Raw genomic sequence first — 16,526 nt, 5'->3', positions numbered from 1 at the left:
TTCATTTGATCAATTACTAACTGTATAGCCTCTGAAAAGCGAGCGCGGGCTTCTTAAAGTTGATATTTTGCTTTTGGATTCCTCTGCATTTTACAACGGGAGGAGGGTAATTAAGGCACCTTTCTGATTGACTGGGCAGAGGGACTGAGGGTGTGTGCTTCGGTCCCCTTAATACCGCAAGGACCCGAGGACCGCAGAGGGGCGACGCTTCCACCCCAGAATCCGTTTTCAAACCTTAGGGAGCCTTCTTTGCCATTGAAATGCAAATCCGGTCCTGAGCTCCCGGGCCAATCCGGGAGGCTTCCTGTGGGATTACCTGGTGGCGAGCGAGCGCCGAGCCAGCACCGAGCCAGCGCGGCCCCTCGGGTGCGGCGGGCGCGGGGTGGACTGCGCGGGCCCGGGCGGGACGAGAGGTGGGCGAGCGCCCCGCACCCTCGGCGCCCCGCGCGGGATCAGCGTCCTCCAGCCGCGCTGTCCCGGCCCATCGTGCAGCTGTAGCCGGGGCGCGGTGGCGCGGTGGCTCAGGGCGCTGCTGGGCCGCCCATTGTTGAGCGCGTTGGGCCCCGCCGGCGATGCCCCGCGCCGCCTCCTCGGAGCGGCGGCGAAGTTTGAACTTGGCGTCGGCCTGGAGCCCCGAGCATTCCGGGGGCGGCGGCCGCGAGGCGAGCGGCGATGGTGAGTGTGGAGGGCGGCTGGGCACGGAGAGGGAGGCGGGGGCCGGCCGGCTGCTTTCTGGAGCGCGTCTATTTCGGGCTCTGCGGCGACTCTGGAAAGCCCTGTCTCGAGGATGGCTCCCAGGGGCTTTCACGGCCAGCACCCCGGCTGATGGGGGCAGGTGGCGTGCTCCGAGGGTCTCCTGACACTCCTAGGCCTTGGCTTTTTATTAGAGAGGCAGTAGCTGCCACTCCAAGAGGAAAATAATTGTTGATTATTGACAGCATGAAAACTTTTCGGAAGAAATGATCTGTGAAATATTTTAATTTTGATAAATTGCTTCCCACCAGGGCCCCTGCTGAGTTGAGAACTCCTTGCCTTTCTTAATTTTACTGGATTTGTTTCTGTAGGAAAGGCTCCTGAAGTGCGTTGAGGGGCACGCCTACCCCCAACCCCCACTTGCTCCAGATCTTAAGACAGTTACTTAAATAGTGTGTTCCTTGTTCTGCAGCAACACTTAAATCATGAAAATGAAATTATACCTGACGCTCGCTTTACTCCGAATTGCCAGAGGAATAAAAGTTTTGCTGGTGGGGCAGGGGAGTGATTGCAAAATTTCAACACCTGGAGCGCTCTCTGGGGGTGGGATATATTTCTCTTCCTCTAGGATGTATTTTGGCATTACCTTTTTGCCCTCTCCCTTTAAATTGTAGTGTTGTTGTGGCGCACTGTGTGCACGGGAGCTTCTGCACTGGGAGCAAATGGGTGCCCTGCATGCGGGTCATCTCCATGGAGAGATTGCTGTGATATCGGGGGTGCAACAGGAAGTCCTAGCACAGAGCCTTCTAGAGAGAGTTCTGTGCATTTTCTGTTTTTAATTAGTTGTTTTAAAGCCTAGTTAAATGTCCATTTCCAGTTAAAAGCACCCTGGTCAGATATATGGCTGGATCTTTCCCCCAAATAATTTCACCAGAAGTTGATTTGCATTTTAAATTTATTTTGATCGTTATCTTTTTTTCTGATTATAAAAATATTACACAATCATTGCAGAAAAGGTGTAATATACAGAGAAAGAAATAAACTCTTATAACAACATGTATGTTTTGTTTGCTAAGACCTAGTTTTTCACAGAATCCTAGTCATTTGAAAACTTTTAAGCTATGGACTTTTTTTTTCCCCATTGCTAACAATCCTGGTTTAGGAACTAAAGCTAGGAACTGACAAGGAAATAAACTTACTTAAAAAAATGTTATAACCAACAATAACTTATTCACATTGCCCATGAGTTGGAACAGAATTTATTGTGGCAATTTCTCTTGAATCAACTTCCCACATCTGCTCCTGGCAAATGGTTTCTGTTTGTACAGCCTATTTTGTAAATACATCTCTCTACCATTAAGGCGAGGTGCCCAAACACATACCCCTTTCCAGTGCTTGTGGCTTGGCTCATATAGTTAATATGTTTATTGGCTTCTGCATCAGAACTTCCCCACCATACATTTGATAAAACCCTGGAGAAGGTTACCAAGGGATGTTGTAGAGAATTCACTTCCCTGGAGATTTTAAGAATGGGATAAACATCCATCTGCCTAGGATGGCTTCAGTGCAGTACTGTCTGGATAAAGGAAGACTAGGTCACTACTCTGAACCTCAAAATTGAGGAATTCTAAAATTTGTTTAGAATTCCTCAATTTTGACCTGGGACCAGGTCCTCCGTGACCTGGGACCAAAGCAAATTAAGGTTGCCAAAAGTACCTGAGCCCAGTAGGAGGTGGAGCCCTGTTTTGATTTATGTGAAACAAAGGTCTTCCTTTGGTAACAGATATGTTAAATTATTCTTAGGAGTTACCAATCCTTTTCTATTATGGATAGAAAATCAACAATGATTTAACTGCTTTCTGGGAAGGTATAGGTGAATTACAGTATAAATTCTGTGATTTTAAAGTACATGAACTGATTCATGGGAATTAAAAGTTTTGCCTCAAAGGTGGGCAGGGTGTGTGTGAGGAGTGTGCCTGAGTTTTCTCCACTTTTAACCTAGTGTTATTTTTAGAATCCTGTCTTATATGTTAAATCCGGTTGCATTTTTAAAACATCAACATTCTACTGTCTCTTCAATGTTTATTCTTGCTTTCCCTTTTCATGCAGAACCCATACAGACCTTTGACCAAAATCAATTGTTCTTTTAAGTTCTGTTCGAGGTTGTTTTCCTGGAGTCCAGCAGTGCTGAGGTTTTGCTGGTGACTTCCAGAAGGTCAGGATTTCGTGGGTTGCCGCTTCTTCTGACTTTCTGTTTGACAGAAGTATCCTGTAATTCTAACCACTGTGTGACCTCAATTGCCTTGACACCTTCCTCCCCTTCTGTAGTATCACTTGAACAGGAGCTGTTTCCTCCTGCAGGATCACTGAGAGGGGTTCACTTTCTAGGGAAGGTCATGTCAGAAAGAAGATTGGGAGGTAGAGCCTGGTGGCTGGGCAGTCTTCACCTTGCCTGAATGAGCAATGCCTCCATTTCTTCATGCATGTCAGAAACTAGTTTTCTTATGCTGTTGTAACACCCAAAGAAGGAATAGGGGCATGAACAATGGTCATTCATTTATTCAGCAATCATTTACTGTGTGGGAGGCATCCCAGGAACTGGCGATGGGTTCCCTGCCCTCAGGAACTCGTCTTATAAGAGGCAAAATAAAACATGTTAATAAGCTAGTGCCATTCTGAAGGTGTAGAGTACAGGGGTTAAGAAATTAAGTTTGTTGTAAAGTTAAATATACACCAACCTATGACCCAACATTTCCACGCCTAGGTATTTACCCAAGATATGTGAAAACAAATGTCCACACATAGCTTGTACGGAATGTTCATAGCAACCTTATTTATAATGACCAATACCTGGAAACAACCCTACATCCATCAACAGGAAAATGGGTAAAGAAACAGTGGCACATCCATACAATGGAATACCACTCAGCAATCAACAGGAATGAACTCTTGATACAAAAACCTGGATGAGTCTCAAGAGCATGTTAACTGAAAGAAGCCAGATACAAAATAATAATAAGCAATTCTATTCATGAAGTGCTAGAATAGGCAAAATTAATCTATGACAGAAGTCAGTGGTTGCCGGTGGGTAGGGATTGACTAGAAAGAGATAAGAAGGGATTTTCTGGAATGATGGAAATGTTTTATGTTTTGTTTTTTGCGACGGTTTCATAGGTATACACAATTATCCACCCCCATCGAACTGAACACCTAAGACCTGTGCATTTTATTGTATGCAAAGCATTACCTGAATTAGAAGAAAAACTTAGGTTCTAGAGTTAGACAAGAGTACACACCCCACATCTGCCTCTAGGCATATATTACCCTGGACAAGATATTAAATAAATGCCTCTGAGCTGCAAGACATCGGACAATAATAGAACATCTTCATAGGGTTTTTGCAAAGATTGAGTTAATGACTGAAGATACTTAGCTTAGTAAGAACTCAATAAATGTCAACTACTATTTCCAGGCACTGTGATAAATATAATATGTGATTTTGGAGTTGATGAAAAAGTATTTACACTTTTGTGAAAGCCATATCATTTAAGATTATCAAGGATCTTATATTAACTGGTATCCTTACCATTATTACTATGCATACCTTCATTTTGATAAGTCTTTTTTTTTTTTTTTTTGAGACAGAGTCTTGCTCTGTTGCCCAGGCTGGAGTGCAGTGGCACAATCTTGGCTCACTGCAGCCTCCGCCTCCTGGGTTCAAGTGATTTTCCTGCCTCAGCCTCCCGAGTAGCTGGGACCACAGGCGCATGCTACTACACCCAGCTATTTTTTTTGTATTTTTAGTAGAGACGGGGTTTTACCATGTTGGCCAGGATGGTCTCGATCTCTTGACCTTCTGATCTGCCCGCCCCAGCCTCCCAAAGTGCTGGGATTACAGGCGTGAGCCACTGCACCTGGCCCTTGATGAGTCATTTTTTTAAGGTTGTGGGGATTTAGAATGTGAAGTTCTTGTGTACGTGATCAAATACTACTGGGGTTTGGTTTTGCCAGCAGAAGTAAACTCCAAAGAGAGGAACTACGCACTAGGCAAACTCCTTTTTTTTTTTTTTTTTTTTTTCCTCCTGAGGACTGATTTAATGATGATTGTCGAAGGTGAGCTCCCAGATGAGGCTCACAACATCTTCTGGGAATCCAAATGAAAGGTTAACATACTATATTCTCTTCCCAAAGATGTAGATAGAAAAAAAAAAAAACTCGATCTCTCTATCAAAATTAATGTCATGCTTTTCAGTAAAATGCTTTGGACAGAGTGGTAAATTTATAATAGTTTATTTAATCTATTAAGCTTCAATGATTTAATTTAAGTTCAACAAAGCATTTGGGAAAGATGTTATATATTTTGCCAACTCCAAGTGAGGCATTTTGTTGTTGGGTTGGTTTAATTCATTCAGTAAACATTTGTCAAACATTTACTGAGAACGCATTAGCCTCTGGGAATTCAATGATGAATAATAAGACATTGTACCCTCAAGGGTTCATAGACACTCCAGCCACAAGTGTGAATGTGTACACATTTCTTTTGGAATTTTTCTCAGAACAGAGAGGTCTGTCTCAGGCTAGTCTTTTTGTTTGTTTTTTTGTGTTTCGTTGTTTGTTTTAAAAGCTCCTGCTTACAGTGGAGGTTTAAAATCCTGCTTCTTTTAATTGATGTTATTTTCTTAAACATTGGCGTTTCTCATTAAGGCTTCCCTTGTTATTCCTTACTAAAAATAGCAAAAACAAAATGGTCTTATATAAAGGCAGTTGAGTACTGTGCAAGTAGAATGACCTACGTTTGAATCTGAGCTCTGCTACACTAGTAATTTGGAGAGTCCTTTAAGCTGCTGTTTCCTCATCTGCAAGATGGGGATAATGATACCTTAAGAGAGGTATTAATATTTATTAGGTTAAGGCTGTTATAAGGATTAAGTGGCAGAATACATGTAAATAGAACTAGGCTGGCACCTGATAGGTGTTAATTCCTAACATTTATTGAGTACTTACTAGGAGTCAAGCACTGTCTAATACTTTTTGTGTTGGCTGATTTTATCTTCCTCACACTCCTGTGAGGCAGGCACTGTTACTATCCCCTTTTAAAAGTGAGGAAACCAAAATCACAGGTTAAATAACTTGCTGAGGGCATGGAGGTGCCAGGGTTAGTACCCAATACCATCCTGTCAATTAATGGATGAGGTCCATAATAGATGTCAACTATCTTTCCCTTTTAGATATGATTGTTTTATACCAATAAGTGGAACTAACTAGTGCCCTGCTATGGCTGCATGCAGATTAATACTGGTCATGGGGGATGGTTGACTCCTTGAATATGTTCTTAAATGGTTAATGGCTCTACCACCTTTGGGGGTTTGTGGGATGCTTGTAGGAAAGGCTCTAAAGAACATGTCTTTTCTTTTCCCAGCCCCTCACAAGTCCACCTGGCAGGTGGCCCTCTCTGACATTGTCCTTTGCTCCTTACCCCCAGTGACTCCAATTAGGAAGTCAGTCGATTTATTTGTGAACAAAAAATTGGAGTATCATGGCTGCCCGTTAGAATTTGACTTATGCTTTGTGAGAGGTCTATGTAGGGATTGACATAGATGCAATATCTTCTTGGTCTCCAAAAAAATAGCAAGGTAAGAAATGTGCCCCAGAGCACTGTTACAGTAAGAAGAAAAGTCTACCATTGATCCTGGATAGTTCATATTTCCTATTTCCACTGGCATTTTCTCAACTCCCAGATTCTGGAGAACCTTGAGCTAAAACTTTAAATAAAAATAAGTTCCAAATGGTAGGTTGAAAACCCTACCGATTTAATGAAGACGAAGTCACCTTGACCAATTCATTAAAATAATGTATAGATGCCCAGGGGAAAATGTAATTAAATAAATATGGATCCTAGTATCTGTTCCTATATGAGCCTTTTCACTTAATTTGCCCCTCAAAGTCCTGAGTGTTGTGCAAGATACTCTGGATTATTGGTCCTGACATCAAAGCCTCTCCATTGCAGCGTGGGGTTAGCTAGGCAGCCAGAATCTCAGGACCATTTCCTCAACCCCTCAAGTGGTGCTATGGTGGTCTATTTCCAGACCCATCGAAGAAGCCCCTCAGCAAGCAGAGACCTTTGGAGACACTGGACTGAAACCAGATGGTGCAGAAAGAAGCCCCTAAGCAAAGTGTTGCTTGCAGCTCTCTATTTGAAGGAGTGCCACTGTGTACCAATTCTGTCCATCAAAATGAGCCGTATTATTTTGGGGCAAAATGACTGGGAAATGAAATTATTAGGACTCTGCTCTCTGATGGGGAAAAAATAAATCTGAAAGAAGAACCTACAAGGATCTTAGCTGTGTGCTTGTCCCTGACACTCTCGAGGCCTTGTGCCAGGCTGCTTTGCTGTGCAAAAGCTCCACTTCAGTCTTTTAGTCTGACTCACAATAGATGCACATGGTTGAAGTTAGGAGAATTGCAGGACTGTCACTTGAAGTCCCTCTCAGCCTCTTCACCATCGCCTCCAGCCTCTTTCCCTCTAACATTAAGCCCTTTGTGTCGGTTCCCATGGTTACCTCCTCACTACTGGCAGCTGGAATGTGATAGTGAGAGGAGGCTGCCTCCCCTACCGAGCCAGGTCTGGCTAGGGCGGAGGCCATTGATCCGCAGCTGGATTCGTGAAATGGGGTCACAGTCCAGTATCTTCTCTTTGTCATGGGTTCTGTACCTTTCCCAGGCTTGACATATCAGGGTTGCAGTGGGAGGGGACATGGTGGGTGATGGACTGCTCACAGGACATGTCCTGCCATAGGCTGGCCTGGCCTGGCTGTCCCTGACCTGCCAAACTCCTCCCTGAGGTCACCCTTCCATGTGTGAATGCCCATTGAGGGGGAAGGGGCTGCTCTGCTTGGTCAGATAAAAATGATCACTCACTTCCCCTACCTGCTTTCTGCTCAGATTCTGTTCCCAATACCATCTGTTCTTAAGTTAGCCAGCATTAACAAGGGTGGGCTCCAGTCTGGAAAGAATTTGCATCAAAGGCATGTTTTCACATCCAGCGTGGAAGACCAGGCAGGCTCTGGGAACTGGGGGATAGCATAGGGATTCAAGGTTCAAGATGAGAACAAAACTAGCTGAGAGGTTTTTGTTGTTGTTGTTTTTATAAGAGACAGGGTCTTGTTCTGTTGCCCAAGTGAGGTGCAGTGGTGCAATCATATCTCACTGCAACCTCGAACTCCTGGGCTCAAACAATCCTCCCACCTCAGCTTCCTGAGTAACTAGGACCACAGGCACATGCCACCGCACCCAGCTAATTAATTTTTTTTTTTTTGGTAAGAGATGAGGTCTCGCTGTGTTGCCCATGCTGGTCTCAAATTCCTGGCCTCAAGTGATCCTCCCACCTTGGCCTCCCAAAGCACTGGGATTAAGGTGTCAGCCACTGTACTCTGCCCCGAGAGTTTGTCTTGAAGCTATTTCCTGACATACTATTTGGAGGCTTCTTAAATTCCTTCTCATTTAGAGTCTGGTGGGCCCCAGAGTTGAGGCAGGACTTAGAATTACAGGTGGAAATTAAGCAGCCCTGGTGGTGAGGGTGAGGGGAGGTAGTTCCTAGTAGAAAGCACCAAAAATCAACACTCCTGAGGAATTCAATACTGGAAGAATTGTTATGCTCTTCTTGGGACAAGGCAAATCTGTTTTCAGAGATCTTTCAGCCCTGTAGGTATCTAACTAAGCACTTAAGTGATGCGATTGTGGGAGAAGGCAGTTAAGGGCACACTCTGGAGCCTTATAATAGGTTGGGTCCAAGCTTTACCACTTCCTTCGTGATCTTGAGCAGGTTATTTAAGTTACGTTTGCTTCAGTTTCTTTTTCTGTGAAATGAGGACAGCATTTCATGGAGTTGCTATAAAGATTAAATTTGTTATGTAAAAATACTTTGCATGTTGTACAGCCAGCACAGGCGCCAATTGTAATGTTTTTAAATGTTTTGAGAATGTCATGCTAAACTGAGGACATAGATTTGATCGGTCCTACTTTGTGGTATATATGTCGGTGGGTCCGGAATTCCCCTGGAGAGCACAGGAAAGTGCTGGGGTGAGCAGGAACATACAGGGTGAGGAAAAAAAGAATTCAAGCGTTTATGACACTACCCTATAGTAACTAAGAGAAAGGAAAAATGAAGGGGATAAGTAGAAAATCAGCCCATGGAACTATAGTCACAAACACCTTGAAAAGGTGTAAGCTGTAAACCATTACTTTTCCACAAATGGGCTGCAGTTTTGTACCTTTATGTCCATGTAAATTGTGCACCCAAAGAATATAAAGTAACCACTGGGAAAAGCTGATCCCCCTTTGGGTGATAGCAAAGGTTGGAAACATTTAGGTTTGATATTCGGAGGCATTTAAATAGCATGGAATGTCTATTATATACCCTAAAAAGCAGAACGAATCTTGGATATTATGGACACAAATGCATTTGGCACGAGCTTAAAAAAAGTGCATGTGAGCTTCTTTCTAAGACCCAATAATCCTCTTGGGCAAAGTAAGGATTAGGCCTCCCTCACAAACAAGGCAGCGAGTTCATTTTTGCTAAGATTCCTCAGCTGAGGCCAAATTTAGCAAGGGACCCATTTTTTCCCAATGAATGACAATCTTCATTTACATTTTTAATGTCCACTCCTTTAGAGAGCTCTAGGGCTGGACAACTTATTTGCATATAGATGGGAGACAGGACCCTGTCTCCTACAGACTACATTGGGACCCCCAGAGACCTTCCTGAGCCTGAGTCCCTTTACCTCACTCGCTCACAAAAGGGGAGGGGTCTCCCACCCCAGAACCTGAAGTAGGAAGGACTCCGGGGCTGAAAAAAGCTGGGCCCAAACTCATTCTGTGTTAAAGACAGCCTTGAAGATGCATTCACCAACGGCCATCCCTGCCTAGTGCCTGCGACTCCTGCCAGTGAGAGGCGGCCTCTAGGCAGCTCCTCTAGGTTAATTCTGTCATCCTTGACCTTGAGGAACCCTTTCTTTCACACCAATCACTGAGTCCTCTATATCTATTCCCAAGGAGCTCAGGTAATGCCCTATATTTCCTGTTCTTATCTGCAGAAAAACCCCTCCACTTTGGATTTAAATATTTATATTCCTCCCCAAATGTTTTGGACAATTTGTAGTTGCCCTTTTTAAGGAATTAACCCATCAAGACACCACCATCCTGTCACCCTCCCCATGGTGACTTTCCACATCCATCTCCCTTATGTAGACCATGTTGACTGAACAATGATAGCACCTGTCTTGTAGTGGTTATTAAGCCATAGGGTAGATAATACTTTGTCCCCTTTTTACAGATGAGGTCCTGAGGTTCAGAGAGAATAGTGGCCAGGAATGGCAGAGATCAGATTAGAACCCAGGTTGATCCAGCTACAAATCCTGTGTGTGCCTCCCCAACAAGACTGGAGGTCAGAAGCTTTTATTCTACACCGATTCCAACTTGGAGCCTGCGTGTAGAACATGCTCATCCCTTGTTGATGTAGGTATGCAGATCATGTTTTCTCACTTGGGATTTGCCATGTAGGCCCTCCCCCTGCTTTTTACCTTTGGTTCATCAACTGTTAAAGGTAAAGGGACCCCCAGGCTCATCTGTACTAACCTCCTCATTTTACACCTGAGAAAATAGGAGCCCAGAACATGAAAATGACTTGCTCATAGCAATACAGAGAGGGCCTAGTGCAGGTGTCCTGGCTGCAGGTCCAGTAATGTTTCCTGCTATAATAGGGTGTGTATATAGGGCCTTTTAGAGTGTCCACTTAACCATCCGTGCTCCCTTCCCTGGTGTTTTGTGGGAACAGGGAAGAAGGATTACCAAATCGACTTTCCTGCTTTACTTCCACCATGCTTGTTGCATGTTCTCTTTCTTGCTCCTTTCCACAAGTAGCTCCTTTCCAAAGTGCTTTTCTGGAGATGATTAATGGTACTACACCATGCAGCATAGTCTAGGAGAGGCATGTCAGAGGTATTTGGACTGGGATGTGTTCTATGTGACCCCAACTTTCCCCTTTCATGAGACTCCCCTGATGCAGGATGTTAGCCCTTTGTGGCTTCAGCTGAGGGTCTGAGCATTGGCTGAGTTATATTCACACTGATGTGGTCCAAGCAGAATATCAGCAACAGAGCTGTACTCTGGGAAGACAGTAATTCCCATTCGAATGAGACAGGATAGATAACTGCAGGGAACCCACCAGGAAGCCGGCCTCGTGTCCACTCGGCATATTTTTATTAACCAAATACTTATTGGGCATCATCCAAGGAAGAGAACCATATGGGGCCAAGGAAGAAAGGAGAATCTCAAATAAGATTAAGACTATTACATCATAGTTAAGAGCATAGACTTTGTCATCAGCCAGATCTGGAGTCAAATTCTTTTTTCACCAGCATTTGGACAAACTTCCTGCACTTCTCTGAGTCTGTTTCCTCATGAATAAAGTAGGGACTAATAGCAGAAAGTCACCTGCCTTCAAGGTTGGCTGTAAGGATGGTAAGAAGCTGTGCAGAAACAGTTTGGCCCCCAGCCTGGCTCAGAGCACTCCATAAGGTAATTGCAACTTTGAGGACTGATGCTTGGATACCTGCCCTCCCTGGGGCATGTGACTGGGGGAAGCAAGTGTCTACACAGATTGTGTAAAACTGAATGACAAGGAAAGGGAGGCATACTGAGTGTGGGCTGCTCTCGTGGTCTTTGCCCAGCACTTATGGTTTCTATGTATATATTTACTCAGTTAATTTTGCCTTTCTTCCCATTAATTTATAATTCCACAAAGGGAAGGATCGTGTCTGTTTTGCCACAAGTCCAGTGCCTAATCTGATGTGTGGCCTGTGGTTAGCCCTTAGTAATAGTTGATTGAATGAATGGATGATTGGGCTAGGTATAGATGTGACTAGGCTCTGGGTTTCGGCATGAAATATCTTTTTTTTCTTTCTTTCTTAATTTTATTTATTTATTTTTGAGACAGAGTCTCACTCTGTCACCCAGGCTGGAGTGCAGTGGCACGATCTCAGCTCGTTGCAACCTTCCTCCACCTCCTGGGTTCAAGCGGTTCTCATGCCTCAGCCTCCTGAGTAGCTGGGATTACAGGTGTGAGCCACCACACCCAGCTAGTTTTTGTATTTTTAATAGAGATAGTGTTTTACCATGTTGACCAGGCTGGTCTCAAACTCCTGACCTCAAGTGATCTGCCTGCTTCGGCCTCCCAAAGTGCTGGGATTAGAGGCGTGAGCCACTGCACCTGGCCTTGAAATATCTATCTTAATATATCCTGCATCATTTCAGCAGTGTGACCGGCACTAGAAAGTTCTTGTAGGGGCAGGAATGCTGTCTGGGGGTCAGGGGTAGGGACTTCGTCATTTCTCTAGATCTAGGGACAGTTGGACTTGAGAGAGGGGTCTCATCTGAATTTCAGTCAGTCTACTTTCTTCTTCTGAAACTTCCCCTTTAAAGAGGCTTTTGGTATTAAATGTTTACTACTGTGTCAATGGACTTTTAGCATTACAGAATCCAAAGGCAGTATGGAACAAGGGAGCTTAAAAATTAGAGTATGGAACCCTGCTGTGCCGGTCATGTAGCTTATAAGTCCTGACCTTGAGTGAATAACTGTCCCTCTATGAGGCTGTCTCTGCATCTGTTAAATGGGGATAAATAATACTTGCTTTACTTGCCTTTTAGGATTATTGAGGGCCAAATGAAATAATGTTTGGGAAAGTGCTTTATAAGCTATAATCTGGTATTAAAGTAATGAATAATGGTTCGCTGTAGAGATTTGCATGGTTCTCTGGGAACACTAGTCTGTTACTGTAGGCTAATGATAGAGGATAGGGAAAGAAAGGCCTAGATTGAATTTTTTCAGGAGGTATTTATCTCTCTCTACTGATACTAGTTTCACAGAAACCCTGCTTCTTCCTCCACTGACTATTTTCAGCAGTTATTGGAGCTCCCAAAGCTCACCTACTAGTGTGGAGTCTTTCTACTGCCCAGATATGCTCTCAGGACAGGCACTTCCATTTCCTAGAGAAGATTTTCCTTTAAAAATGTAGAAAATTTAGACCCCTAGACTCATTCTATTAAGAAAAAATAAGGCTAATTTTACTATTTCCTGATAATTAAAATAATAAACATTAATTGTAAGCAATTTGCAAGACATAGAAAAGAGAGAAGAAAAATAGTACCCGTAATCCTGTCACCCAGGAGTAACATTTTGGAATACTTGCTGGTGTTTTGTTTTTATGCATATGTTTTATCTCATATGAATAACAAAAGAGTGATGTGGAAAAATGACAGACATACATAGTTTGATATGTGGTTGATATCTATCAAAGTATACAAAGCCCAGTAATCCTAAAAGGAATCTAATGGGGTAGGTAGTGGAGAGGGTGAGGCCTTTAGCCATAGCTCTTTCTACTTTTAATTTAATTTTTCTTTTCTTCTGTACAATAAGGATGATTATTGCCTCAAATGATAAGAAGATTAACTGAATTACTGTTTTTAAAGCACAAATAATCTGGTACATACCATGTGCCCAGTAAATTAAGTTTCAGTTCTATGGGTAAAAATTTAATAATTACTGCCAGGCACTGTTCTGATTGCTTCATACATATTAATTCATTCAAGCCTCACATCTACCCTTTGATGAAGGTGCTATTAGTATTCTTATTTTATAGGGGAGGAAACAGGCATAAGAGGTAAGTGACCTGCTCAAAGTCAAACACCTTCCTAGGTGACAGAGCCAGAACAGGACCCCAAGCAACTGGTTCTGGAATCCACATCGTCCATATACATTACACAGCCTGCTGCTTGTTGGAGTTGTCTTAAGATCTAGGCTCTGAGTGCTTGTAGCTAGGGGCACACCGCTTCCATGAAGATATCATCTGTTCACTATAAAGCCCTTGTGAGAGCCCTTGGTTTTCTTATGCACTCGTCCTGGGCTACTAGCTGTGTCAAAGGGCTCAGTGGGTAGAGGGACTGATGTCAGCAGTAAACTGAAGCAGATTAATATTTATTAGGTAGGTTAAAAGATTTGGCAGGTCATTTGGCTTTTTCTCCTATCTGCCCTTTCCTCATCTTTCTGCAAGGTTGACATAGAGGTCATTGGCTAAGATCTAGAGATAGTTAAGCTTACGGTTTCAGAAAGAGTCAGAAATATGCTGAATGTTACTGGGGTATATCGTACACCTGGATTTGTTTGGCACGTTTCGGGGGGAAATCAAGTGAAAAAAAAAACAGCAGCCAGAGCAGGAGGTGCAAATGGACAGAGGTTTGAGACATACAAAGTGCATCTCTGCAGAGCTGAAGGGTTATGTATGGCCTTCCTGTAATAAAACAAGCTGCAGACCAGGGTAGGTAGGCTTTAAGTACAAATGAATGGCATGCCTATGACTAAAACACTAGATAGGATACAGGCCTGAGGGCATGCAGAGGGAGCTTCCTAGATGGTAAATAATGACTTAAAAAGCAAAAAAGATGAGTAATGAGAGGACAAGACCCAGAAGGTTAAGACTTAAATGTGTAAGTTACAAAAGGTCAGTAGCAGGAACAGGGGGGCCTTTAAAAGAAAGGGTAATTCATTGAGAATGTCTGTGAAACGGCTGATCAATGGTCAGTCATCAGAAAATGAAGAGCACCTATGTTTGGCTAAGAACAGAAATCTGTGCCTGAGGGCATCACTTCTTAATATCTTCAGACACTGAAAAAGCCTCTAATCTAAGGCCTTTTCAGCCTCCTGGAGACTCAAGAAAAAAGTGCTGAGAAACCTACAACTGTGGCATTAGAGACCTGCGAACCCAAGAGAAGGGGGATGACAGGATGGAGATGCAATAGTAAGGCTAACTTCATGGATGAAGGACACACAGAGTAGAAGAAAAACTTGAAAACCAAGAACATGGCTTTAAATAAGACAAATTGCCACATAAATGAGTGTACACACCCAGCATAAATCAAAAGGAATTTCTCCAAAGGATTCTGAGGACAAACTTAGCCCTGAATAAATGCATCTTGTCTACTTAATCACAAAAACCATTCTGACTGCCTCCAAACATAAGGCAACAAAATTGCACTGAGCCATACCGGCTGTTTGTCGAAGGGGCTCAGCCACAGTCTCCCAACTCCCAACTTTTCTTATCTGTCCCAAGAAAGCCTGCCACTAATGAGATGGATCAAAAGTTAGGGCCAGATTCTATTTTCAAGAAGAAATCAACTCAGAGCCTGATTTGATCAGTTACTTCTAGTTCCTTCTAGAAAGTAACTAGAAGAAAAGAAGATCCCACATTTCCCAAAATGGATATTATGAAGAGTTTAATACCCTTAAGGATTTAAGGACATAGAACTTTGTTTTGGATGCATTACAATTATTTCCTTTACCGATTCCTATGATTCATTCAGCAAATATGCATTGTGTGCCTACCATGAGCTACTCACTGTGCTAGGCCTTAGGTGTATAGAAGTTTCAAAAAACAAGGCTGAAGAAAAGCCAGAGGTGGACCCTGACCTGGCTGAGCTTATGTCTTGACGACAAAGCAGACAATGCACAAGTGAACAATTTCATGTGGTTGTAAGTGCAGTAAAGGGAAAGATCGGGTGCCAGGAAAGATCGGGTGCCAGGAAAGAGTATTTGCATTAGATAAGGCAGTCTCTGAGGAGGTGATGTTCCAGTTGGGAGCAGAAACTAAGGAGTGGTCAGCCAAGTAATGAATTGGGAAGAATATTCCAGGCTTAGAGAACAGCATGTGCAAGAAGCAAAGATCTTGGCAAGTTTGGGGAGCCTAAGGAAGGCCAGTGAGGTCACGATGCAGTAAGGGGAAAGCTTAAAGGAGGGGCAGGAGCCATGTCACCTGAGACCTCGCAGGCCAAGTAGGGGAACCTGGATTTTATCCAAAATGCATAGGGAAGCTACAGGATTTCATTAAGGAATGACATCATCCATTTACATTTTTTGAAAGGTGGTACTGGCTGCTGGGTAGACACTGGATTGGAGGGGACAGAAGTGGAAGCGGGAAGCCAGTGAGGAAGCATTCCCTCCTGGATGAAACATAACAAAAAAGGAGAAAATGGCTGATTGTAACAGACAAAACCAAGCACTTCCCTAAGGTTGTAACAGACCATGCCAAGGAGACACGATTCCTCCATCTCACCCTCCCCTTTAAGGATAAAATAGAAAAATGCAAACTCAATAGAAACCAGGAAGCAAAGGGACCTAGAGAGACCATGCCTGCTGGCTCAGTTCCTTGTCGTTTACTCCAGTTTCCTCAGCCTTCCCTAATTCGTACAGTGTTCAAGAGAGCCCTAAGGAACCGAATTATCTGGAACGCTTTCTTCTTGTATTGGCTGAAACTCAGTTCAGAAAGCAGTTAATGGGTACTATTAAAATACCAAATAGGTTGGGCATGGTGACTCATGCCTGTAATCCCAACACTTTGGGAGGCCAAGGTGGGTGGATCACTTGAGCCCAGGAATTTAAGACCAGCTCAGGCAATGTAGTGAGACTCCGTCTCTACAAGCAACAACAACAAAACATTAAAAATCAGCCTGACATGGTGGTGCATGCCTGTGATCCCAGATACTTGGGAGGCTGAGGTGGGAGGATCACTTGAGCCTGGGAGGTCAAGGCTGCAGTGAGCCAAGATTGTACCACTGCGCTCCAGCCTGGGTGACAGAGCAAGACCCTGTCTCAAAAACGAAATGAAACAAAAAACAAAAAGCAAATAAGAAAGCAGTCAGTATATATTCTGGTGGCAGGCAGAGCAAATATGAATGTCCTCATCATGTGAAGTAGAAGAAATATGTGGGTGGCTGGCCTGGCTTTC

The 16,526-nt window shown here is 43.5% G+C and overlaps 1 protein-coding gene across 2 annotated transcripts in view; it reads left to right on the top strand.

Moving 5' to 3' along the window:
* The first annotated feature begins 244 nt into the window (after positions 1-244).
* The window catches only part of SHROOM3 (shroom family member 3), a 91,958-nt gene continuing 75,676 nt past the window's right edge, over positions 245-16,526 (top strand). For both annotated transcript variants that reach the window (XM_032149595.2, XM_032149584.2), the window contains exon 1: positions 245-675. The gene's annotated coding sequence lies outside the window, so the exon portion shown is untranslated. The remainder of the gene's footprint in view (positions 676-16,526) is intronic.

The sequence above is a fragment of the Hylobates moloch genome, unplaced genomic scaffold (assembly GCF_009828535.3).
Source record: "Hylobates moloch isolate HMO894 unplaced genomic scaffold, HMol_V3 SCAFFOLD_2, whole genome shotgun sequence".
NCBI lineage: Eukaryota > Metazoa > Chordata > Mammalia > Primates > Hylobatidae > Hylobates > Hylobates moloch.
The sequence above is the reverse complement of the archived record's forward strand: the minus strand, read 5'-3'. Positions and strand labels throughout refer to the sequence as shown.